Source organism: Heterodontus francisci, chromosome 28, assembly GCF_036365525.1.
Source record: "Heterodontus francisci isolate sHetFra1 chromosome 28, sHetFra1.hap1, whole genome shotgun sequence".
In the NCBI taxonomy this organism is placed as follows: Eukaryota; Metazoa; Chordata; class Chondrichthyes; order Heterodontiformes; family Heterodontidae; genus Heterodontus; species Heterodontus francisci.
Window position 1 is genome coordinate 24,821,159 of NC_090398.1, and position 27,601 is coordinate 24,848,759.

The 27,601-nt window shown below is 42.8% G+C and overlaps 1 protein-coding gene across 18 annotated transcripts in view; it reads left to right on the top strand.

Moving 5' to 3' along the window:
• LOC137385142 (NACHT, LRR and PYD domains-containing protein 3-like) overlaps window positions 1-27,601 on the top strand; it is a 206,085-nt gene that overhangs the window by 75,684 nt on the left and 102,800 nt on the right. For 15 of the 18 annotated variants that reach the window (XM_068060009.1, XM_068060020.1, XM_068060011.1 and 12 more), the window contains 2 exons: window positions 8,527-8,692; window positions 23,501-23,597. The gene's annotated coding sequence lies outside the window, so the exon portion shown is untranslated. Of the gene's footprint in view, window positions 1-8,526; window positions 8,693-13,499; window positions 13,773-23,500; window positions 23,598-27,601 lie in introns of those variants that run through there. The other 3 variants (XM_068060021.1, XM_068060018.1, XM_068060022.1) reach the window with 3 other exon arrangements.

The window sequence follows — 27,601 nt, forward strand, 5'->3', positions numbered from 1 at the left end:
CTCTCCAGTTCCTGCCTAGTAGCATTGTAATTCCCCCTCCCCCAATTAAACATTTTCCCATCCTGTCTGCTCCTGTCCCTCTCCATGACTATAGTAAAGGTCAGGGAGTTGTGATCACTATCACCGAAATGCTCTCCCACCGAGAGATCTGCCACCTGGCCTGGTTCGTTGCCAAGCACCAAGTCCGACATAGTCTCCCCTCTAGTCGGCCTATCTACAAATTGAGTCAGGAAACCTTCCTGGACACACCTGACAAAAACTGCTCCATCCAAAGTATTTGCACTAAGAAGATTCCAATCAATATTAGGGAAGTTGAAGTCACCCATGACAACAACCCTGTTCCCTCTGCACCTTTCCAAAATCTGCCTCCCAATCTGTTCCTCCATGCGTCTGTTGCTATTGGGGGGTCTATAGAAAACTCCCAACAAAGTGACTGCTCCTTTCCTGTTTCTGACTTCCACCCATAATGACTCAGTAGACAAACCCTCCTCGACGACCTCCCTTTCTGCAGCTGTGATACTATCCCTGACTAACAATGCCACTCCCCCACCTCTTTTACCTCCCTCCCTATTCCTTTTGAAACATCTAAACCCCGGAACATCCAACATCCATTCCTGCCCCAGTGATATCCACGTCTCCGTAATGGCCACAACATCGTAGCTCCAAGTACTGATCCATGTTCTAAGTTCATCACCCTTATTCCTGACACTTCTTGCGTTAAAATAGACACACTTCAACACATTATACTGGCTGCAACTTTGCCCTGTCAACTGTCTAACCTTCCTCACAGACTCTCTGCACTCTGTATTTGCCTGTTCAACAGCTACCCCATCCACTGATCCGTAGCTCCGATTCCCATCCCCCTGCCAAACTAGTCTAAACCCTCCCGATGAGTTCGAGCAAACCTCCCGCCCAGGATATTGGTGCCCCTCCAGTTCATATGCAACCCGTCCTTCTTGTACAGGTCCCACCTTCCCCAGAAGATATCCCAATGATCTAGATATCTGAATCCCTCCCTCCTGCACCAGTTCTGTAGCCACGTGTTCAGCTGCACTCACTCCCTGTTTCTGGCCTCACTAGCACAATATAGAGTAAAATAGCATCGATATAGAGTGATATAGTATTAATATAGTTATAGCCATGTGAGCCGCATGGAAGATGGCAGGATCCCCAAAGACACATTGTACAGCGAGCTCGCCACTGGTATCAGACCCATCAGACCCGTCCATGTCTCCGCTTTAAAGGCGTCTGCAAATGCGACATGAAATCCTGTGACATTGGTCACAAGTCGTGGGAGTCAGTTGCCAGCGTCTGCCAGAGCTGGCGGGCAGCCATAAAGGCGGGGCTAAAGTGTGGCGAGTCGAAGAGACTTAGTGGTTGGCAGGAAAAAAGGCAGAGGCGCAAGGGGAGAGCCAACTGTGTAACAGCCCCGACAAACAAATTTCTCTGCAGCACCTGTGGAAGAGCCTGTCACTCTAGAATTGGCCTTTATAGCCACTCCAGGCGCTGCTTCACGAACCACTGACCACCTCCAGGCGCTTACCCATTGTCTCTCGTGATAAGGAGGCCAAAGAATAATTAATATAGAGTAAAATAGCATCGATACAGAGATATACCGTATTAATATACTGTAAAATAGCATCGATATAGAGTGATATAGTATTAATACAGGTTATAGTATTAATATAGAGTAAAATAGCATCGATACAGAGATATATAGTATTAATATAGTTAGTATTAATATAGAGTAAAATTGCATCGATATAGAGTGATACAGTATTAATAGTTACAGCATTAATATAGAGTAAAATTGCATCGATACAGAGAGAAATAGTATTTATATAGTTATAGTATTAATATAGAGTAAAATAGCATCGATATAGAGTGATACAATATTAATATAGTTATAGTATTAATATAGAGTAAAATTGCATCGATATAGAGTGATACAATATTAATATAGTTATAGTATTAATATAGAGTAAAATTGCATCGATATAGAGTGATACAATATTAATATAGTTATAGTATTAATATAGAGTAAAATAGCATCGATATAGAGTGATACAATATTAATATAGTTATAGTATTAATATAGAGTACAATTGCATCGATATAGAGTGATACAATATTAATATAGTTATCGTATTAATATAGAGTAAAATTGCATCGATATAGAGTGATACAATATTAATATAGTTATAGTATTAATATAGAGTAAAATAGCATCGATATAGAGTGATACAATATTAATATAGTTATAGTATTAATATAGAGTAAAATAGCATCGATATAGAGTGATACAATATTAATATAGAGTAAAATTGCATTGATATAGAGTGATACAATATTAATACAGTTATAGCATTAATATAGAGTAAAATTGCATCGATATAGTGATACAATATTAATACAGTTATAGCATTAATATAGAGTAAATTTGCATCGATATAGAGTGATACAATATTAATACAGTTATAGTATTAATATAGAGTAAAATTGCATCGATATAGAGTGATACATTATTAATATAGTTATTGTATTAATATAGAGTAAAATTGCATCGATATAGAGTGATACAATATTAATATAGTTATAGTATTAATATAGAGTAAAATTGCATCGATATAGAGTGATACATTATTAATATAGTTATTGTATTAATATAGAGTAAAATTGCATCGATATAGAGTGATACAATATTAATATAGTTATAGTATTAATATAGAGTAAAATAACATCGATATAGAGTGATACAATATTAATATAGTTATAGTATTAATATAGAGTAAAATAGCATCGATATAGAGTGATACAATATTAATATAGTTATAGTATTAATATAGAGTAAAATTGCATCGATATAGAGTGATACAATATTAATATAGTTATAGTATTAATATGGAGTAAAATTGCATCGATATAGAGTGATACAATATTAATATAGTTATAGTATTAATATAGAGTAAAATAGCATCGATATAGAGTGATACAATATTAATATAGTTATAGTATTAATATAGAGTAAAATAGCATCGATATAGAGTGATACAATATTAATATAGAGTAAAATTGCATCGATATAGAGTGATACAATATTAATACAGTTATAGCATTAATATAGAGTAAAATTGCATCGATATAGTGATACAATATTAATACAGTTATAGCATTAATATAGAGTAAATTTGCATCGATATAGAGTGATACATTATTAATATAGTTATTGTATTAATATAGAGTAAAATTGCATCGATATAGAGTGATACAATATTAATATAGTTATAGTATTAATATAGAGTAAAATAACATCGATATAGAGTGATACAATATTAATATAGTTATAGTATTAATATAGAGTAAAATTGCATCGATATAGAGTGATACAATATTAATATAGTTATAGTATTAATATAGAGTAAAATTGCATCGATATAGAGTGATACAATATTAATATAGTTATAGTATTAATATAGAGTAAAATTGCATCGATATAGAGTGATACAATATTAATATAGTTATAGTATTAATATAGAGTAAAATTGCATCGATAAAGAGTGATACAATATTAATATAGTTATAGTATTAATATAGAGTAAAATAGCATCGATATAGAGTGATACAATATTGATATAGTTATAGTATTAATATAGAGTAAAATTGCATCGATATAGTAATACAATATTAATATAGTTATAGTATTAATATAGAGTAAAATTGCATCGATATAGTGATACAATATTAATATAGTTATAGTATTAATATAGAGTAAAATTGCATTGATATAGAGTGATACAATATTAATATAGTTATAGTATTAATATAGAGTAAAATTGCATCGATATAGAGTGATACAATATTAATATAGTTATAGTATTAATATAGAGTAAAATTGCATCGATATAGAGTGATACAATATTAATATAGTTATCGTATTAATATAGAGTAAAATTGCATCGATATAGAGTGATACAATATTAATATAGTTATCGCATTAATATAGAGTAAAATAGCATCAATATAGAGTGATACAATATTAATATAGTTATAGTATTAATATAGAGTAAAATTGCATCGATATAGAGTGATACAATATTAAGATAGTTATCGTATTAATATAGAGTAAAATTGCATCGATATAGAGTGATACAATATTAATATAGTTATCGTATTAATATAGAGTAAAATTGCATCGATATAGAGTGATACAATATTAATATAGAGTAAAATTGCATCGATATAGAGTGATACAATATTAATACAGTTATAGCATTAATATAGAGTAAAATTGCATCGATATAGAGTGATACAATATTAATATAGTTATAGTATTAATATAGAGTAAAATTGCATCGATATGATGTGATACAATATTAATACAGTTATAGCATTAATATAGAGTAAAATTGCATCGATATAGAGTGATACAATATTAATATAGTTATAGTATTAATATGGAGTAAAATAGCATCAATATGGAGAGATATGGTATTAATATAGTTATAGTATTAATATCGAGTAAAATTGCATCGATATAGAGAGATATAGTATTAATATAGTTATAGTATTAATATAGAGTAAAATAGCATCGATATAGATTTATATCGTATTAATGTAGTTATAATATTAATATAGAATAAAATATCATTGAGATAGAGAGCTATAGTATTGATGTAGTTATGGTGTTGATGTCGAGTAAAATCGCATTGATTTAGAGTGTTATAGTATTTATGTAGTTATAATATTAATATCGAGTAAACTAGCAGTGATATAGTATTAATATAGTTATAGTATTAATATCGAGTAAAATTGCATCGATATAGAGTTATATAGTATTAATGTAGTTATAATATTAATATCGAGTAAAATAGCATCGAGATAGAGAGATATAGTATTAATGTAGTTCGTTCTTCTTTGGCTTCCTTATTTCGAGAGACATTGGATAAGCGCCTGGAGGTGGTCAGTGGTTTGTGAAGCAGCGCCTGGAGTGGCTATCAAGGCCAATTCTAGAGTGACAGGCTCTTCCACAGGTGCTGCAGTGAAATTTGTTTGTCGGGTCTGTTACACAGTTGGCTCTCCCCTTGCGCCTCTGTCTATTTTCCTGCCAACTCCTAAGTCTTTTCGACTCGCCACACTTTAGCCCCGTCTTTATGGCTGCCCGCCAGCTCTGGCGAACACTGGCAACTGACTCCCACGACTTGTGATCAATGTCACAGGATTTCATGTCGCGTTTGCAGACGTCTTTAAAGCGGAGACATGGACGGCCGGTGGGTCTGATACCAGTGGCGAGCTCGCTGTACGATGTGTCTTTGGGGATCCTGCCATCTTCCATGCGGCTCACATGGCCAAGCCAGCTCAAGCGTCGCTGACTCAGTAGTGTGTATAAGCTGGGGATGTTGGCCGCCTCGAGGACTTCTGTGTTGGAGATACGGTCCTGCCACCTGATGCCAAGTATTCTCCAGAGGCAGCGAAGATGGAATGAATTGAGACGTCGCTCTTGGCTGACATACATTGTCCAGGCCTCACTGCCATAGAGCAAGGTACTGAGGACACAGGCCTGATACACACGGACTTTTGTGTTCCGTGTCAGTGCGCCATTTTCCCACACTCTCTTGGCCAGTCTGGGCATAGCAGTGGAAGCCTTTCCCATGCACTTGTTGATTTCTGCATTTAGAGACAGGTTACTGGTGATAGTTGAGCCTAGGTAGGTGAACTCTTGAACCACTTCCAGAGCGTGGTCGCCAATATTGATGGATGGAGCATTTCTGACGTCCTGCCCCATGATGTTTGTTTTCTTGAGGCTGATGGTTAGGCCAAATTCATTGCAGGCAGCCGCAAACCTGTCGATGAGACTCTGCAGGCACTCTTCAGTGTGAGATGTTAAAGCAGCATCGTCAGCAAAGAGGAGTTCCCCGATGAGGACTTTCCGTACTTTGGACTTCGCTCTTCGACGGGCAAGGTTGAACAACCTGCCCCCTGATCTTGTGTGGAGGAAAATTCCTTCTTCAGAGGACTTGAACGCATGTGAAAGCAGCAGGGAGAAGAAAATCCCAAAAAGTGTGGGTGCGAGAACACAGCCCTGTTTCACGCCACTCAGGATAGGAAAGGGCTCTGATGAGGAGCCACCATGTTGAATTGTGAATTGAATTAATGTAGTTATAATATTAATATCAAGTAAAATAGCATCGATATAGAATGATGCAGTATTAATGTAGTTATAATATTAATAACAAGTAAAATAGCATCGATATAGAGTGATATAGTATTAATGTAGTTATAATATTAATATAGAGTAAAATAGCATCGATATAGAGAGATATAGTATTAATATAGTTATAGTATTAATATAGAGTAAAATAGCATCGATCTAGAGTTATATAGTATTAATGTCGTTATCATATAAATCTAGAGTACAATAGCATCGATATAGAGAGATATAGTATTAATACAATTATAGTATTAATATAGAGTAAAATAGCATCGATATAGAATGATGTAGTATTAATGTAGTTATAATATTAATAACAAGTAAAATAGCATCGATATAGAGAGATATAGTATTAATGCAGTTATGGTGTTAATGTTGAGTAAAATAGCATCGATATAGAGTGATATAGTATTAATGTAGTTATAATATTAATATAGAGTAAAATAGCATCGATATAGAGAGATATAGTATTAATGTAGTTATAATATTAATATAGAGTAAAATAGCATCGATATAGAATTAATGAAATTATAATAATATAGAGTAAAATAGCATCGATATAGAGTGATATAGTATGAATATAGTTATAGTGTTCATACAGATTGATAGGTAAATTGCCCCTAGAGTAGGTAGGTGGTAGGTGAATTGTGGGGATGTGGTAGAGAATATAGGATTAATGTAGGATTAGTATAAATGGGTGGTTGTTGGTCAGCACAGACTCAGTGGGCCGAAGGGCCTGTTTCAGTGCTGTGTATCTCTATGTATCTATGTATAGAGTAAAATAACATCGATATAGAGTGATACAGTATGAATATAGTTATAGTGTTAATGTACAGTGTTAATACAGGGTTTAATATACAGTGTTAATACAGGGTTTGATCTGGTTGGGTTAATCTGCAGTTGGTAGAGAAGATGGAGAATTTCTGGCTCCACTCATGAAAACGTGGAAATAACAAAATAAAGAAACGGACAGATCTCAACCAAAAGCTGGGTTTAACTAATCACACTTATTTCCCATTGTTACATTTGTTTCTCAGTTTAACACTTACTATTGGTTTTAATATTTGATCAAATGTAAACTGGTGATAAAATTATAACAAGATGATTAAAAGTAATTATTTTCCTTTGTCAGAATAAAGGTTTCTCAATCGTCAGCCCTTTAAACTCTAACTGGAGTTTTATTCCAGGAATCCAGATGTTCCTACAGCTGGACTCCTGAAATGTATATTGTAATAGTCACATTCCTTGACTTCTGAAATGTCAGGTGTTTTTGCATTGAATTCAGTATGTTTGCAGCAATTTAAATGGTGACTGCTAACAATTCCAGGGTTAGATGGACCCACTGTGATCAGACAGTGTGTAACCCGGGGAGGATGGACCCAATGAGATCAGACAGTGTGTAACCCGGGGAGGATGGACCCAGTGTGATCAGACAGTGTATAACCCGGGGAGGATGGAGCCAGTGAGATCAGACAGTGTGTAACCCAGGGAGGATAGACCCAGTGAGATCAGACAGTGTGTACCCGGGAAGGATGGACCCGGTGAGATCAGACAGTGTGTAACCCAGGGAGGATAGACCCAGTGTGATCAGACAGTGTGTAACCCAGGGAGGATGGACCCAGTGAGATCAGACAGTGTGTTAACCCAGGGAGGATAGACCCAGTGAGATCAGACAGTGTGTACCCGGGAAGGATGGACCCGGTGAGATCAGACAGTGTGTAACCCAGGGAGGATAGACCCAGTGTGATCAGACAGTGTGTAACCCAGGGAGGATGGACCCAGTGAGATCAGACAGTGTGTTAACCCAGGGAGGATAGACCCAGTGAGATCAGACAGTGTGTACCCGGGAAGGATGGACCCGGTGAGATCAGACAGTGTGTAACCCAGGGAGGATAGACCCAGTGTGATCAGACAGTGTGTAACCCAGGGAGGATGGACCCAGTGTGATCAGACAGTGTGTAACCCAGGGAGGATGGACCCAGAGAGATCAGACAGTGTGTAACCCAGGGAGGATGGACCCAGTGTGATCAGACAGTGTATAACCCGGGGAGGATGGACCCAGTGTGATCAGACAGTGTATAACCCGGGGAGGATGGAGCCAGTGAGATCAGACAGTGTGTAACCCGGGGAGGATGGAGCCAGTGAGATCAGACAGTGTGTAGCCCGGTGAGAGTTGTTGAAATTGCAGAGTGAAATGGCACATTTCTGCCCCAAACTATGGTGATTTGTTGGTCAGGGAGAGACTTTCTGGAACTCATCAAATTGTTTTTTTACTTCAGACCCTCAATATTGTTCTCATTCTGTTTTGTTATAATTAGATCTCCTGGTGAATGACAGAGTGATGAGCAAATTCGGCAGCTGACAGTAAACAGGGATTGTAGACTGAAGAACAACAGCAGGTGAACCAGCACAGGATTGTGAGAGCACCAACCAGAGAGAACCCTTCCCATTCAAAGAGCTTCCATAGATCAACTGGGGAGAAAGGTAAGAGAAAGTCCCATTTGCTCTGAGAAACACTGGTCCTGTAGACAGTACACAAAGGTTACAAGGTGAGGCAGGAAATGGTGAGAATGAGACTGGAAGAGTCTGTCTAATGCTCTGAAGACATCTGTTCAAACAATACCATGGAAGCCTGTGGAATTTAAATTCATTAATTAATAAACCTGGAATAAAAAGGCCATATTATTAATAACAATGCTGCATATTTCCCGAGGGGATTCCCTCCTACAGACTGAGTGGCGGACTAATCGCCTTAAACTCAGCAAATGAGGAGGCTATCGCTTGGCTCCAGGAATTTGCATTTGCTAAAGAAAATAAATAATTAATAATGATCATGAAACCATCCCATCTCAACACCTCAATGCAGAAGGCAAAGCTGAAGTATTTACAACCATCTTCAGCCGGAAGTGCCGAGTAGATGATCCATCTCTGCCTCCTCCCTAGGTCTGCAGCATCACAGATGCTAGTCTTCAGCCAATTCGATTCACTCCACGTGATACCAGGAATAACTGAAGGAGCTGGATACAGCAAAGGTTTTGGGCCCTGACAACATTCTGGCTGTAGTACTGAGAACTAAATGAGAACTATCCGTGATCCTAGCGAAGCTGCTCGATTACAGCTACAACAAAGTTTTCCAGCTGACAATGTGGAAAATTGCCCAAGAATGTGCTATGCATAAAAAGCAGGACAAATCCAATCTGGCCAATCACCGCCCCGCCGGCCTATCTCAATCATCATCAAAGTGATGGAAGGCGATGTCAACCGTGCGATCAAGCAGCACTTACTCACCAATAACCTGCTTAATTTGCATTTCGCCAGCAACAATCATTTGCAAATCTCATTCCAACCTTGGTTCAAACACAGACAACAGAGCTGAATTCCAGAGGTGAGGTGAGAGTGACTGCCCTTGGCATCAAGACAGCATTTGACCAAGTGTGGCATCAAGGAGCCCGAGAAAAAGTGAAGTCAATGGGAATCGGGGGAAATCTTTCCACTGGCTAGTATCATACCTAGCACAGAGGAAAACGGTTGTGGCTGTTGGAGGTCAGTCTTCCCATACCTGAGACATTGTTGCTGGAGTTCCTCAGGATCGTGTCGTAGGCCCAACCATCTTCAGCTGCTTCATCAGTGACCTTCCCGCCATCACAGTTATTATCTCCTTATACTGATATTGAAAATATGAAATTTGTACAAAAATCGATTCTTTGTTAGCCCAGCTATTGAGTGTTATCAGGGTTCACAATGCTTTTCTGCTGACTTTGTCTTGCGGTGAGTTACAGAAGAGATTCAACTGACTGAACTTTGTCACAAGCTGAGAAACTTAGTTTTCAACTTATTTAAAAGTCTGCTTTTTGTAGCATGATTACTAATTCATTAGTTACAACTTAATCAAGGTTCGTTGCTTTACAATCATCTGCTTCATGACGGGTTACTACTTAATACATTAATTTGATGAATACAGTAGTTAATACAAGATACAAAATGGCTTCCTTGATCTTATTGGTTATTAAAGAGAAAACTGTGTGAAAATGGTCAACTTAAGCCAAGATCTAGCCACCCAATTTTACCTACAGTAGGTACCTTACCTGTAGTGAGTAGCTCCCTTCCTAATGCCCCAAAACCTGTCCACCATCTAGAAGCCACACGTCAGGAGTGTGATGGAATACTCACACTTGCTTGAATAAGAGTGGTTCCAACAACGCTCAAAATCTCGACATCATCCAAGGTGAAGCAATTTGTGTCCGTCTGCTGGGCTCTGCTTCAGCTGGAGTAACCTCTTAGATCAAATCCATTACCCTAAATACGTTCAAGATTCACTTGTGACTGTTTTAAGACAAAAACTGATCTCGCTTCATATTTTATTGCGTCACCTCATGCTGGATCATTGTGTTAGTATTTTTTATTTGTTCTTGGAAGGTGAGCATCACTGGCAAGGCCGGCATTTATTGCCCATCCCTAATTTCTGTTGGGATGCTGCCTTCTTGAACAGCTGCAATCCATCTGGTGCAGCTGCACCCACAGTGCTGTCAGGGAGGGAGTTCCAGGATTTTGATCCGGCTGCAGAGAAGGAATGGCAATATATTTCCAAGTCAGTATAGTGTGTGACTTGTAGGGGAGCTTGCAGATGGTCGTGTCACAATGTGTTTGCTGTCCTCGTCCTTGTAGGTAGTAGAGGTCGTAGGCTTGAAAGGTGTTGTCAAAGAAGGCTTGGTGAGTTTCTGCAGTGCATCTTGCATATGGGACACACTGCAGCCACTGTGCATTGGTTGTGGAGGGAGTGAATGTTGAAGGTGGTGGATTAGGTGTCAATCAAGCGGGCTGCTTTGTCCGGGATGGTGTTAAGTTTTTTGTGTTTTTTGGAGCTGCTCTCATCCAGGCAAGTGGAGAATATTCCACCACACTCCTGATAGTAATGCTGTTGAATGTCAAGGGGAGATGGTTAGATTCTCTCTTGTTGGTGATGGTCATTGCCTGGCACTTGTGTGGCACAAATGTTACTTGGCATTATGAACCTAAGCCTCGATGTTGTGCAGGTCTTGCTGCAGCAGCTTCAGTATCTGAGGAGTTAGGAATGGTACTGAACAATGTACAACCATCAGTGAACATCCCCACTTCTGATCATATGATGGAGGGAAGGTCAGTGAAGCAGCTGAAGATGGTTGTGCAATTCAAGTCAAGTCCCGCCCTGTTTGTACAGATGGAAGTGAAAGATAGCACAGCACCATTAGAGGAAGATCAAGGCACTACTCCCAGAGTCATGTCCCACATTCAGAAATCTTCAAAGTAAAACCAGATCATCCTCTCTGGTTTTCTTAAAGTATTATTTTAATGTTCCCAGCAGCTCCCAGGTAGCCATACACTGACCAATGGAGCAGGGAATGGATCTTAATAAACTGATCTCTGGTTGTATCTTGTGGGCTGGACCAGCTACAGATGTGCCGAGTTAGGGCACTGCACAGCTGGGACCACAGAGCCACCCCTCCCCTGTACACTGAGGTGGATTATTTGACTTATGCCGATGCCGGTGAGTCTTGTGCACTGATGACACACATCAGTAAATTCTGGGTGCGCTGCCATTGGTTAATGGACAGAAAACCCTGGGCAGAGAATCCGCCATTCTCCAGTGTACAGTGTCCAAGCCGACAGCACCAACTCGGAAATAAACAACCTTTATGGTCCCTGTCTTTTTTCCCCATTCATGGGATATGGGTGTCAATGGCTAGGACAGCGTTTATTGCCTATCCCTATATTGATATTATGCTGCATGTTCCGGTAGTGCCAGCTATTGTTACTGGATTAATATGCATTTCATATCCAACCATCAAAATAAACGGACAGGTCTCAACCAAAAACTGGGTTTTGCTATTCACTTATTTCCCATTGTTACATCTATTTTTCGATTTAATGCTTACTATTGGATTTAACGATTGATTAAATGTAATTACTTTGTGTTCTGTCAGAATACAGGGTTCTCAGTGGTCACCTGATCCAGCTCCCAGCCTCGACTGAAGGTTTTTATTAAACTGAGAACAGTCTTTGTCCTGCTACATTGTAGATTCATTGCTGTACTCGTTCAGCACAAATCGCCTGGTTATTGTTGGGACCTGCTTTCAGCAGGAAATGAAACAACCATGTTTCAGCCCTTTGAACACTAACTGGGGTTTTGTGAAATATAATATTTTGTAATAGTCACATTCCTTGCACTTCTCAAATATCAGATGTTTTGGAACATAGAACAGGAGTAGGCCATTCAGCCCATCGAGCCTGCTGCACCATTCATGATCATGGCTGATCATCCACTTCAATGCCTTTTTCCCACACTATCCTGTCATGGTCCAGTAGTTTTTTTTTTCCAGGAATATGTGGTTTGCCTTTAAGGCTTGCAAAGGATCAGTATTGCTTTAAGAACCAGCAACCCACAGGAGTTATAGGAAGGTGCATTTTCATTGCCTTAGAAACAGCCATTTGGAGACTGCAATTCAAAGGGTGCATTCTTGTTACCATGGATACAGCCACTGAGAGTGAGTATCAAGTGATACATTTGTAACAATTCAATTTTGAACTGGCATTTTAGTTGAAGACAATTTGTTTGAACAGAACACAGACACAGAGAACACACAAACAGACAGCTGTGGTGTTTAGCATCTGAAAAAGAGCTCTCAACCATTTAAACTGAAGGAATAGGATTTTAGTCTGTTTAATTATTATCTCTCCAAGTTCTAAAAAAAAAGTCAAGCCAAAACGGAGATCTCTGATAATTTGAAATGAAGGAAGGGAAGTTAGACTGTTATCCCTCAAAATCTCTAAAGTCAGATTGATTCTATTGAAAGTGTTTGCAAGTTGTTAATTGTTGAAATTCACTGGAGAAGGAAAGCATCACTTACTGAAGTTAGACTACGGACTGTTCTACTTTGCAAGAACCTTTTTCCCCCATCGGACAGCTGTGAGGACTTCAAGCAACACTGGACTGTAAATTTGCAAGGACTCAAATATTTTCCGATTTTAAAAGTTGTTTATATCTTCATCGTGTTTAAGAATTTAGTTCTTCTAATTAAAGAGTTAATTTGTTGATTTAAAAACACCTGGTTTGGTTAGCCGCATTCGGGGGTTAATAGATGGTATAATTTGGCTGGGTCTTGTTTTAATTTGGAAAGTTTTAAATGATATGTTATGCGATCTGTGGCGCGACGGGACTGACAGTCAATCCGCAATGTCAGGTCTAGTGGTGTAAAAAATCGTTCTTGGAATTGCAGCTTCATGGTTAGAAAACCTGGCTGAATGTTCAGGGTTAAATCTTCCTCTTAACTGAACTCAACACGTGATGTTCCTTTTCAGTTATTTTTGCTGAGTGATTTCCTCTATTGCCCCGGTAACAGTCTGTCAGATCTCAGTACAAGAGACGTTGGTTCCATTTTATATCCAAAGGAAGTTGAAACATTCAGTAAAAAATTCTCTCTATGTATTCGTCAGTCCAGGAGTAAGAACATCTTCTGGATTCCTGGAATAATTTTTACACATTGTCTGTAATAGTAAAATGAGGTTATACAGCTGTTGTTTCTGAGCGGTAGGTTATCTGGATAATTATAATTAGTAAGATTTCCACTTGCTGTTGTTTAATACTTTCCTGGGTTGATGATGCCTTTTTCAATGCTTGTTTATTGGAGAATATTATTTCATAGGCCTTGCAGAACTGGGGCAGTGCAGTGAACATTCAGACAGGTTCACTTGCCATTCTGGCATGTCAGGTCTCGTGGTGTAAAAACCTACAGAAGCAGTGGAAAGACATTCCAGTTCATTTGTCTAAGTATGAGCAAGGCCAGTGAGATTTAATTGGAATGAATTAAAGCCTTGTTTATAACAGACACTTCCTGTAATTTTCCACATTGCTGCTGGTCCAACTCGGCTCCTGTTACATTCACTTCCAGTTAAACATCAGACATCTCCCATCACTATTGCTTTTCTATTCCTCTCACCCCTACCCCACTCAGTGTGGCCTCCTGCTCCCTGATGTTACATTGTTGCTCAGGAAAACCGTCCTCTGAGTCACGGGCTGATATTTTCTGGCCCCGGGAGAGGGGTTGGGAAGCAGGAGGATGTCACTACAATCACAGGGAGCTGCGCTGGATCAGCTCCCTGCCACGGTCCTGGCTTCGGGGCATTTTATCGACAGCAGGTCTGGAAGTGAACAGGCTGCTCACCTCAGAGCCAATTTCCATACATGGGGGCCATTTTTACACAGTTGTACAGCAATGTATTATTTTATTCACAGACTTGTGTTTAATATTTTGATTTATTGAGTTTTGATGTTAAATTATGGTGTTTTATGAATATAATTTATCTACTCACATACACAATGTATAACTGGGTATGAGTCCTCTAGTCTTTATGGGCAGTGACATTGTGTGTTCATGGAGATGTGTTTCTATTTGAATATATTTACCATATCTTGCAGAGTGTCAGCAGCTGACTAATGAGCACCGTAGTAGGTGAGGACATTTCCCACCGTTCCACTATATATTAATGATAATATTTACGTTATAAATTATAAAACTTTAAACAGTGAGGTGTTGTGCAGCATTGATCTGCAAAATATCTTTTAAAATTTGTTTTTAAGGGATGTGGGTGTTGCTGGCTAGGCCAGCATTTATTGCCCATCCTTAATTGCCCTGGAGAAGGTGATGGTGAGCTGCCTTCTTGAACTGCTGCAGTCCATGTGAGGTAGGTACACCCACAGTGCTGTTAGGGAGGGAGTTCCAGGAGTTTGAGCCAGCGACAGTGAAGGAACGATGATATAGTTCCAAGTCAGGATTGTGTGTGGCTTGGAGGGGAACTTGCAGGTGGTGGTATTCCCATGCATCTGCTGCTCATGTCCTTCTAGGTGGTAGAAGCCGCGGGTTTGGAAGGTGCTGTCTAAGGAGCCTCGGTGCATTGCATCTTGTAGATGGTACACAGTGCTGCCACTGTGTGTCAGTGGTGGAGGGAGTGAATGGCATTCCATTCACAAACAGTCAAGCGAGCTGCTTTGTCCTGGATGGTGTCAAGCTTCTTGAGTGTTGTTGAAGCTGCACCCATCCAGGCAAGTGGAGAGTATTTCATCACACTCCTGACTTGTCTTGTAGATGGTGGACAGGCTTTGGGGAGTCAGGAGGTGAGTTACTCACCACAGGATTCCTAGCCTCTGACCTTCTCTTGTAGCCATGGTATTTATATGGCTACTCCAGTTCAGTTTCTGGTAACCCCCAGGATGTTGATAGTGGGGGATTCAGTGATGGTAATGCCATTGAATGTCAAGGGGAGATGGTTAGATTCTCTATTGTTTGAGATGGTCATTGCCTGGCACTTGTGTGGCGCGGATGTTACTTGCCACTTTTCAGCCCAAGTATGGATCACGTCCAGGTCTTGCTGCATTTCTACACGGACCGCTTCAGTATCTGAGGAGTCGTGAATGGTGCTGAACATTGTGCAATCATTAGCGAACATCCCCACTTCTGACCTTATGATTGAAGGGATCTTACAATCTCAGAAAATGCCATAAATGTGTAAGTGGTAGATTTGACTGCTGAATTACAATGATAATTCTCCACAATGTCTTCAGTCTTCCCAATGTTTCATTGGAGAAATGTGCAGTACATTTAAAACTGGATGTTGGACAAGCAGCTTGATAACGCAGAGGTAGTAGAGGGGCCGAGAGAGGTGGTGGAGAGTTAGAGCAGAGTGTTGTCAGTGTACATGTGAAAGCTAATCACTTGTCTTTAGATAATGTCTTCAAGGAGCAGCATGAAGCAGAGAAATAGGAGAGTTTGAAGATAGATCCATGGGGGACTCCAGAGGTAAAAGTGTGCGAGAGGGAAAAGAAGCCATTGATGAAGGTCCTCTGGCTATCATTGGATGGGTACAAGTGAAAGCAAGTGAGGTCAGTCCCACTGAGCTGGACAATCATAGGATCATAGAATGGTCTCCTTCTGTGCTATAACCATTGGCCAGCTCTCTGTGAGAAAACTCCCCCAGTCCTGCTCTCCCACCTTTTCCCTGGAGTGCTGCAAATGTTTTTTCTTTGGACAAAAATCCAATTCTCCTTTGAAAGCTACAATTGAATCTGCCTCCACCACACTCTCAGGCAGTGTATTCCAGATTCTAACCACTCACTAGATAAAAAAGTTTTTCCTTGCTTCTTTAGCCAATCACCTTAAATCGGTGTCCTCAGCTTTTCGACCCTTCACCAATGGGAACAGTTTCTCCCTATCAGCTCTGGCCAGACACCTCATCATTTTGAACACCTCTATCAAATCTCCCCTCAACATTCTCTTCTCCAAGAACAGCCCCAGCTTCTCCAATCTCTCCATGTAATTGAACTCCCTCATCCTTGGAATTATTCTCTTGAATATTTTCTGCATCCTCTTGAATGCCTTCACATCCTTCCTGAAATGTGGTGCCCAGAACTGGACACAATACTCCAGTTGAGGTCAAACCAGTCTTTTGGACAGGTTTAACATAACTTCTGTGTTCTGTACTCTATACCCCCATTTATAAAGCCCCAGATCCCATCTGCTTTATCATCCTGCCACCTTCAATGATTTGTGCACATATACCCCCAGGACCCTCTGCACATCCATTCCACCAGTCTGTCTATGTCCTGTTGAAGTTTATCACTATCCTCACAGTTGACCATATTTCCTAGTTTTGTGTCATCTGCAAATTTTGAAATTGTACCCTATACATCGAAGACTCAGTCATTAATATATTTCGAGAAAAGCAGGGATCCCAACACCAACCCCTGGTGACCCCACAATATATCTTCCTTCAGTTACAAAAACTCTATTTCCTGTTACTCAGCCAATTTTGTATCCATGCTGCTGCTGTCCCTTTTATTGCATTGGATTTAATTTTGCTGACAAGCCTGTTTTGTGGCTCTTTATCAAATGCCATTTGGAAGTCCATGAGCACCACATTAACCACATTACCATCATCAACCCTCTCTGTTAGCTCATCAAAAAACTCGAGCAGGTCAGTGAAAAACAATTTGCCCTTAACAAATGAAAGAGAGGCAGTGAAAGAGGATGTAGTGCTCGACTGTGTCAATGACTGCAGAGGTCAAGAAGAATGAGGAGGGATAGTTTATCACAGTCAGAGAAGGTGTTATTTGTGATTTGATTATTATCAGTTCACTGCTGTGACAGGAGCGGAAACCTGATTGGAGAGATTTAAATACAGAGTTGTGAGGAAGATTCGGGAGGTGACAAAACATTGAGAGGAAAGAGAGGCTGGAGATGGAGATATACATGTCTAACCCTCGACCCACAGGTCAAACTGGGCAAGTCTCTGATCAAATCCTCCCCGCTGAAAAACCCAGTTCACCTTTGTGCTTGAAGTTATAGAAGCAGTTAAACTCAGGTCACTTTGACTGAATATTCCACACGCTGTGGATGGGAGACTGGAATCTCTCAGTTCCACCAGAGCAGTTTGCTTGTTGCAGTCTCCAGAATTAGAGCAAAGCTTCAGAATATGTGAAATTGTCACTTCCCTTTTTAAATAGAATTTTTAAATGGAATTAACAGATCAGAAACAGGTTATTCGACCCAACTGCTGCACATGAGACTCCACCCATCCTTTTCTCAAGCCCTATCAGTGTATCCTTCTAATTCTTTCTCACTCGTGTGTTTATCCAACTTCCCCTGAAATGGATATTTTCTTTGCAGTGAACATCAGTAACCTGAGCTTCCCTTCACATCGACCCTGTACAGTTCATCTGTTGTTCCCGCCGACCCAGCCCCACACCCGCACCCACTGACCCTGCCCCGCACCCACTGACCCTGCCCCACACACACTGACCCAGCCCCACAACCACTGACCAGCTCCAGACCCGCAACCCCCGACCCAGCCCCGCACCCACACCCGCTGACCCAACCATTTAAAAATTCCTTTGGAATTTTCTTCCACCAATATTTCATGTCATGCATTCCATATTTTAACAGCCCTTTTTGTTCCATTCCCTCTCTTCATTTGCCATTTATTTTAAAACTATGATTTCTGGTTGCTGACACTTGACAGAGGAAACAGATTCTCCAGACTCGCTCAAACACAATCTCTCTATTTTTAATATCTATATTCAGTCTGCTCTTATCCTTCCCTGCTCTAAAACGAACAATTCAGCTTCTCCAATCTCACCATGTAACTGAAATCCCTCATCCCTGGTATCATCCTGGTAAATCTCCTCTGTACCCCCTGCAAGGACTTCCTGAAATGTGGTGCCCAGAATTGTACAGAATACTCCAGCTGAAACCTCACCAGTAACCAAGGCAGTAACAAGGACTTTAAACGAGTAAATGGAGGGAAGGGATCAGGTGGAAAAAATAGTAATACAATAATTAATTATAAATAATAGTTCAAAAGCAAATGAAAGGAAAGAGATTAGAGTAGCAGTTAGAAACTGTTTTGGGATGGCACAGTGGCTCATTGGTTAGCACCGCAGCCTCACTGCCCCAGCGACCTGGGTTCAATTCTGGGTACTGCCTGTGTGGAGTTTGCAAATTCTCCCTGTGACCATGCGGGTTTCCGACGGGTTCTCCAGTTTCCTCCCACAGCCAAAGACTTGCAGCTTGATAGGTAAGTTGGCCATTGTAAATTGCCGCTAGTGTAGGTGGTACGAGACTTGTGGGGATGTGGTAGGGAATATGAGATTAATGTAGGATTAGTATAAATGGGTGGTTGATGGTCGGCACAGACTTGGTGGGCCGAAGGGCCTGTTTCAGTGCTGTATCTCTCTATCTATAACTCTAAACTTTGTTTTATGCACTATAGGTAAAGGGAAAACTAAAAAATGTAAAGAAATTTAATGGGCAGAAAGGAATAAAAGTGATTAAAATATTAGAGCAGAAGCACAGGTTAGGGGTTGTGACCAAAGTCCAAAATAAGCGTTCTTAATACAAACACACAGAGTGTAAAGGATAAATTGGATTCGGTGCAGAGTCAGCTTGGAGGATATTATATTGTAGCCCTGACTGAGACATGGCTCCAAGATGGTCAGGTCCAGGAACTAAATTAAATTAGATTATATTGTTATTACTGTTATATTATAAGGTCTTTGAGAAGGAATGGGTGAATGAAATGTAAACAGGAGGTGCGATCCCTGCCCTATTACATCCTCCTTTATCATCTTCCAGGGCCCCAAACACCTCTTCCAGATGAAATAGTAATTTACTTTTACTCTTTTCAGTTTAGTAACTGTATTTACTGATTATGATGCCATCTCCTCTACATTGAGGAGACTAAACATGTTTGAGTGCTCACCTTCCTCCATACAGATAACTAACCCCTGACACTGACTCCCAGATCCCTGTCATTTTAATTCTGGTCTCCATTCCCACTCTGTTCGCTCTGGCCTTGGCCTCCAGCCCTGTTTCAATGAAACTCAGCCTAAGGTCCAGGAACAATGGCTCATCTTTCAGTTCAGCTCTTTACAGCCTCCAGATTCAGCCCCGATCAGGGCAGAATCTCTGCCTCGGGTCTATTTTAAATTTATTTTGTTTGTTTTTGTCCGGCAGCTCCTGGTGTTGACTCTCCATGTTCCCATTGACAGGGATTCTCCCCCGGCTCCATCCTCCCTTTTCCCATTGACTCTCCCCCGACTCCCTCGTCCCTTTTCCCATTGACTCTCCCCCCGGCTCCATTCTCCCTTTTCCCACTGACTCTCCCCCGTTTCCATCCTCCCTTTTCCCATTGACTCTCCCCCGACTCCATCCCCCCTTTTCCCATTGACTCTCCCCCTGGCTCCATCATCCATTTTCCCATTGACTCTCCCCCTGCTCTATCCTCCCGTTTCCCATTAACTCTCCCCCTGGCTCCATCCTCCCTTTTCCCATTGATTCTCCCCCGGCTACATCGTCGCTTTTCCCACTGACTCTCCCCCGTTTCCATCGTCCCTTTTCCCATTGACTCTCACCCTGCTCTATCATCCCTTTTCCCGTTGACTCTCCCCCGGCTCCATCCTCCCTTTTCCCGTTGACTCTCCCCCGGCTCCTTTGTCCCTTTTCCCACTGACTCTGCCCCGGCTCCATCCTCCCTTTTCCCGTTGACTCTCCCCCGGCTCCATCGTCCCTTTTCCCATTGATTCTCCCCCGATTCCATCCTCCCTTTTCCCACTGACTCTCCCCCGGCTCCATCGTCCCTTTTCCCATTGACTCTCCCCCGGCTCCATCCTCCATTTTCCCATTGACTCTCCTCCAGCTCATCCTCCCTTTTCCCACTGACTCTCCCCTATTTCCATCCTCCCTTTTCCCATTGACTCTCCCCCGGCTCCATCCTCCCTTTTCCCATTGACTCTCCTCCGGCTCCATCGTCCTTTTTCCCATTGACTCTCCCCCGGCTCCATCGTCCCTTTTCTTGTTGACTCTCCCCCTGCTCCGTCCTCCCTTTTCCCATTGACTCTCCCCCGGTTCCATCGTCCCTTTTCTTATTGACTCTCCCCCGGCTCCATCGTCCCTTTTCTCGTTGACTCTCCCCCGGCTCCATCCTCACTTTTCCCATTGACTCTCCCCTTGGCTTCATCGACCCTTTTTCCATTGACTCTCCCCCAGATCCATTGTCCCTTTTCCCATTTCGGTGCCGTGACTCTGGGGTTTCCTAGTGATGGGCAGCAGGGGCTGATCGGAGTGACGCTGATGAACAGTTCCGGCTCCAACACTGTACAATATAAATATCAAGTGATAGAAATATAAAGTGATATAATATTAATATCGGCTGACAGTACAGGGCCAGTCCGGTTAATTAATCTGCTGTTCCTGTAAATGGCGAATTTCCCCCTCCATCAATGAGAATGTGGAAACAATTGATGCAGACGGATCAAACAGAAATGATGAACCTTCATTGAACTGAAACATTATTTTTCTTTCTATCTGCACAGTTACTGCCAAACCTGCTGAATATTTCACTGAAAGCAAAATACTGCAGATGCTGGAATATCTGAAATAAAAACAAGAAATGCTGGAAATACTTAGCAGGTCTGGCAGCAGATCTGGAGAGAGAAGCAGAGTTAACGTTTCAGGTTAATGACCCTTCTTCAGAACTGGCAAATATTGGAAATGTAAAAGGTTATAAGCAAGTAAAGTGGGTGTGGGGCAAGAGATAACAAAGGAGAAGGTGTGGATAGGACAAGGTCACAGATTAACTGACCAGAAGGTCATGGAGCAAAGGCAAACAATATGTTGATGATGTGTTGAAAGACAAAGCATTAGTACAGATAGGGTGTTAATGGACTGAAAATTGAACAGCCGCAAGTCTTCTTTGGACTCCTTATCTCGAGAGACAATGGGTAAGCGCCTGGAGGTGGTCAGTGGTTTGTGGAGCAGCGCCTGGAGTGGCTAGAAAGGCCAATTCTAAAGTGACAGGCTCTTCCAGAGGTGCTGCAGAAAAATTTGTTTGACAGGGCTGTTACACAATTGGCTCTCCCCTTGCGCTTCTGTCTTTTTTCCTGCCAACTGCTAAGTCTCTTCGACTCGCCACACTTTAGCCCCGCCTTTATGGCTGCCCGCCAGCTCTGGCGAACGCTGGCAACTGACTCCCATGACTTGTGACCAATGTCACAGGACTTCATGTCGCGTTTGCAGACGTCTTTAAAGCGGAGACATGGACGGCCGGTGGGTCTGATACCAGTGGCGAGCTCGCTGTACAATGTGTCTTTGGAAATCCTGCCATCTTCCATGTGGCTCACATGGCCAAGCCATCTCAAGCGCCGCTGACTCAGGAATGTGTATAAGCTGGGGATGTTGGCCGTCTCGAGGACTTCTGTGTTGGAGATACGGTCCTGCCACCCGATGCCAAGTATTCTCCAGAGGCAGTGAAGATGGAATGAATTGAGACGTCGCTCTTGGCTGACATAAGTTGTCCAGGCCTCGTGCCATAGAGTAAGGTACTGAGGACACAGGCTTGATACACTCAGACTTTTGTGTTCCGTGTCAGTGTGCCATTTTCCCACACTCTCTTGGCCAGTCTGGACATAGCAGTGGAAGCCTTTCCCATGCGCTTGTTGATTTCTGCATCTAGAGACAGGTTACTGGTGATAGTTGAGCCTAGGGAGGTGAACTCTTGAACCACTTCCAGAGTGTGGTCGCCAATATTGATGGATGGAGCATTTCTGACGTCCTGCCCCATGATGTTTGTTTTCTTGAGGCCGATGGTTAGGCCAAATTCGTTGCAGGCATCCGCAAACCTGTCGATGAAACTCTGCAGACACTCTTCAGTGTGAGATGTTAAAGCAGCATCGTCAGCAAAGAGGAGTTCCCTGATGAGGACTTTCCGTACTTTGGACTTCACTCTTAGATGGGCAGGGTTGAACAACCTGCCCCCTGATCTTGTGTGGAGGAAAATTCCTTCTTCTGAGGATTTGAACGCATGTGAGAGCAGCAGGGAGAAAAAAATCCCAAACAGTGTGGGTGCGAGAACACATCCCTGTTTCACGCCACTCAGCATAGGAAAGGGGTCTGATGAGGTGCTGCTATGTTGAATTGTGCCTTTCATATTGTCATGGAATGAGGTGATGATACTTAGTAGCTTTGGTGAACATCCAATCTTTTCTAGTAGTCTGAAGAGACCACGTCTGCTGACTAGGTCAAAGGCTTTGGTGAGATCAATGAAAGCAATGTAGAGGGGCATCTGTTGTTCGCGGCATTTCTCCTGTATCTGACGAAGGGAGAACAGCATGTCAATGGTCGATCTCTCTGCTCGAAAGCCACACTGTGCCTCAGGGTAGATGCGCTCGGCCAACTTCTGGAGCCTGTTTAAAGCGACTCAAGTAAAGACTTTCCCCACTATGCTGAGTAGGGAGATTCCACGGTAGTTGTTGCAGTCACCGCGGTCACCTTGTTTTTATAGAGGGTGATGATATTGGCATCGCGCATGTCCTGTGGTACTGCTCCCTCGTCCCAGCACAGGCAAAGCAGTTCATGTGGTGTTGAGAGTGTAGCAGGCTTGGCATTCTTGATTATTTCAGGGGTAATGCCAACCTTCCCAGGGGCTTTTCCGCTGGCTCGAGAATCAATGGCATCACTGAGTTCTGATTTTGTTGTCTGTATGTCCAGCTGATCCATGACTGGTAGAGGCTGGGCTGCATTGAGGGCGGTCTCAGTGACAACAAGTACAAACATCAAAATAAAACAGTGGGTAAACAAAGTGAACAAACCAAGATGAAATAAAATAAACAAACAAAAAAGAAAAAAATAACTAAAAATAAAAGTAAAATGAGGAGCCCCATCATGCTCTGAAATTATTGAACTGTTTGTGTTTATTTTATTTTGTCAGTCGTTGAACGGCTCCACTGCCGCGCATGCGCGGTTACAGCGAGTCCCGTTCCGGGGAATTCCAGTGTTGTGAAGCGCGGACTGGAGTTTGAGTGACGGTGAGTTACAGCTGCGGCAAGGAATAGTATTAATATCGAGTAAAATATCAGGCAGAAAGAATGATATACTATTCATAAAGAGTTTTAACATTAATGTCGAGTGTTTGTACAGAACTTGACCTGGTTGGGTTAATCTGCAATTCGTAGACAAAATGGAGAATTTTAGGATCCTCCGATGAAAAGGCGGAAAAGGGGAGGATGGACCCAGTGTTATCAGACAGTGTGTAATCCAGGGAGGATGGACCCAGTGTGATCAGACAGTGTGTAATCCAGGGAGGATGGACCCAGTGTGATCAGACAGTGTGTAACCCGGGGAGGATGGACCCAGTGTGATCAGACAGTGTGTAACCCGGGGAGGATGGACCCAGTGTTATCAGACAGTGTGTAATCCGGGGAGGATGGACCCAGTGTTATCAGACAGTGTGTAACCCGGGGAGGATGGACCCAGTGTGATCAGACAGTGTGTAACCCGGGGAGGATGGACCCAGTGTTATCAGACAGTGTGTAACCCGGGGAGGATGGACCCAGTGTTATCAGACAGTGTGTAACCCGGGGAGGATGGACCCAGTGTGATCAGACAGTGTGTAACCCGGGGAGGATGGACCCAGTGTGATCAGACAGTGTGTAACCCGGGGAGGATGGACACAGTGTTATCAGACAGTGTGTAATCCAGGGAGGATGGACCCAGTGTGATCAGACAGTGTGTAACCCGGGGAGGATGGACCCAGTGTGATCAGACAGTGTGTAACCCGGGGAGGATGGACCCAGTGTTATCAGACAGTGTGTAATCCAGGGAGGATGGACCCAGTGTGATCAGACAGTGTGTAACCCGGGGAGGATGGACCCAGTGTTATCAGACAGTGTGTAACCCGGGGAGGATGGACCCAGTGTGATCAGACAGTGTGTAACCCGGGGAGGATGGACCCAGTGTTATCAGACAGTGTGTAACCCGGGGAGGATGGACCCAGTGTGATCAGACAGTGTGTAACCCGGGGAGGATGGACCCAGTGTTATCAGACAGTGTGTAACCCGGGGAGGATGGACCCAGTGTGATCAGACAGTGTGTAATCCGGGGAGGATGGACCCAGTGTTATCAGACAGTGTGTAACCCGGGGAGGATGGACCCAGTGTTATCAGACAGTGTGTAACCCGGGGAGGATGGACACAGTGTGATCAGACAGTGTGTAATCCGGGGAGGATGGACACAGTGTTATCAGACAGTGTGTAATCCGGGGAGGATGGACCCAGTGTTATCAGACAGTGTGTAATCCGGGGAGGATGGACCCAGTGTTATCAGACAGTGTGTAATCCGGGGAGGATGGACCCAGTGTTATCAGACAGTGTGTAACCCGGGGAGGATGGACACAGTGTGATCAGACAGTGTGTAACCCGGGGAGGATGGACCCAGTGAGATCAGACAGTGTGTAACCCGGGGAGGATGGACACAGTGTGATCAGACAGTGTGTAATCCGGGGAGGATGGACACAGTGTGATCAGACAGTGTGTAACCCGGGGAGGATGGACCCAGTGTTATCAGACAGTGTGTAATCCGGGGAGGATGGACACAGTGTGATCAGACAGTGTGTAACCCGGGGAGGATGGACCCAGTGAGATCAGACAGTGTGTAACCCGGGGAGGATGGACACAGTGAGATCAGACAGTGTGTAAACCGGGGAGGATGGACCCAGTGTTATCAGACAGTGTGTAACCCGGGGAGGATGGACACAGTGTGATCAGACAGTGTGTAATCCGGGGAGGATGGACACAGTGTGATCAGACAGTGTGTAACCCGGGGAGGATGGACCCAGTGAGATCAGACAGTGTGTAACCCGGGGAGGATGGACACAGTGTGATCAGACAGTGTGTAATCCGGGGAGGATGGACACAGTGTGATCAGACAGTGTGTAACCCGGGGAGGATGGACCCAGTGTTATCAGACAGTGTGTAATCCGGGGAGGATGGACACAGTGTGATCAGACCGTGTGTAACCCGGGGAGGATGGACACAGTGAGATCAGACAGTGTGTAACCCGGGGAGGATGGACCCAGTGTTATCAGACAGTGTGTAACCCGGGGAGGATGGACCCAGTGTTATCAGACAGTGTGTAACCCGGGGAGGATGGACCCAGTGTTATCAGACAGTGTGTAACCCGGGGAGGATGGACCCAGTGAGATCAGACAGTGTGTAACCCGGGGAGGATGGACACAGTGTTATCAGACAGTGTGTAACCCAGGGAGGATGGACCCAGTGTTATCAGACAGTGTGTAACCCGGGGAGGATGGACCCAGTGTTATCAGACAGTGTGTAACCCAGGGAGGATGGACCCAGTGTTATCAGACAGTGTGTAACCCGGGGAGGATGGACCCAGTGAGATCAGACAGTGTGTAACCCGGGGAGGATGGACCCAGTGTTGTCATACAGTGTGTAACCCGGGGAGGATGGACCCAGTGTTATCAGACAGTGTGTAACCTGGGGAGGATGGACCCAGTGAGATCAGACAGTGTGTAACCCGGGGAGGATGGACCCAGTGTGATCAGACAGTGTATAACCCGGGGAGGATGGACCCAGTGAGATCAGACAGTGTGTAACCCGGGGAGGATGGACACAGTGTGATCAGACAGTGTGTAACCCGGGGAGGATGGACCCAGTGAGATCAGACAGTGTGTAACCTGGGGAGGATGGACCCAGTGTTATCAGACAGTGTGGAACCCAGGGAGGATGGACACAGTGTGATCAGACGGTGTGTAACCCGGGGAGGATGGACCCAGTGTGATCAGACAGTGTGTAACCTGGGGAGGATGGACCATATATGAAATTAGGTGGAGAATCAGCCATGATTTCACTGAATGATCTATTTTTTTTTGTTATGTTCTTATCTCGCTAAATCCAAAGTTTTCAGGCAGAGGAGGTTTTTCCTTTTGTTCTCTGATATGGCCGAGTGGGTTGTGATGTGGCTGGTTTTCACTGTTCGCATTCCAACTGAGCACAGGCAGTGTTTTTGCATTACTGGTGTCTCTGCCACGGCATTTTACTTGCCAAATAAGCAGGCAATGACAAGTTTTCTGGCAGGTTTAAAAGAGAAGATTACCTCTTATTAAACAATACTCACTTTTGCACATGATTGCAACAGCATTCACACATGCATTCACTCTCACATACACTCTCAAGAGAAGAGAAATAGAAGGTAAATGGCAAGAGTTCATTGTGTGAAAGTCTGTTGTTTCAGGGGAAACTTGCGCTGTCCTGTCAGAATGTTAATTTAAAAGTTGCCACCCTGGTTACTAGTTGTCTTGTAATTCCTGGGCTATTGCTGACTTCTGGCAGTCGACTTCGGAGTGAAGATGCTGCTGACGTCTTAATTCAATTCGCATAGGATGGAGAGTCGTTTTTACGAAGGAACTCTTTTGTCTCTGCTGTAGCTGGCTTCCAACTCGTCTCAGCAGGGTTGACCTGTGTTGGCTGTAGCTAATCTCTCTATCTCTCTCCTTATCTCTCTCTCTCCCCCCCGCCAACCCCAACCCCTCTCTCTATCTCTGCCTTGCTAGAATTCAAAATTGCTTTCGAAGTTTACTGTGTGGCTAAGGAGAGAAAAATTTGAACTTGATATTCGAGGTTCTGTGCTGGCCCGGCCGGCTCCACCCTTTGTTCCTCACAATGATTAATTTTTAAGGTGAACTTGCGAGTGTTACTTTGGTCCATGTGACTGGAGGTTTCAGTTCTTACTGGGCTGCATATTGGCCTTTTGATGGCCCCATTTTGAGGATATAAGGGTTGTTCGTATTGCATTGTAATGCAGATTATTTGGAGACCAAAGGTTTCGGTAAGGCTTTCATCTTAGTTTGTTTGAGTAAAGCTCACACCCATGTGTGACTATTCGTCTTATTTGCACGTAGACGAGATTGATTGCGTTTTCTATTTTAGTAGCCAATAGCGGTGGATTACAATGCAGGAAGTGGTATGAGTTATGTGCCTTGTCCTCCATTTTGTTGACACCAATGTACCAA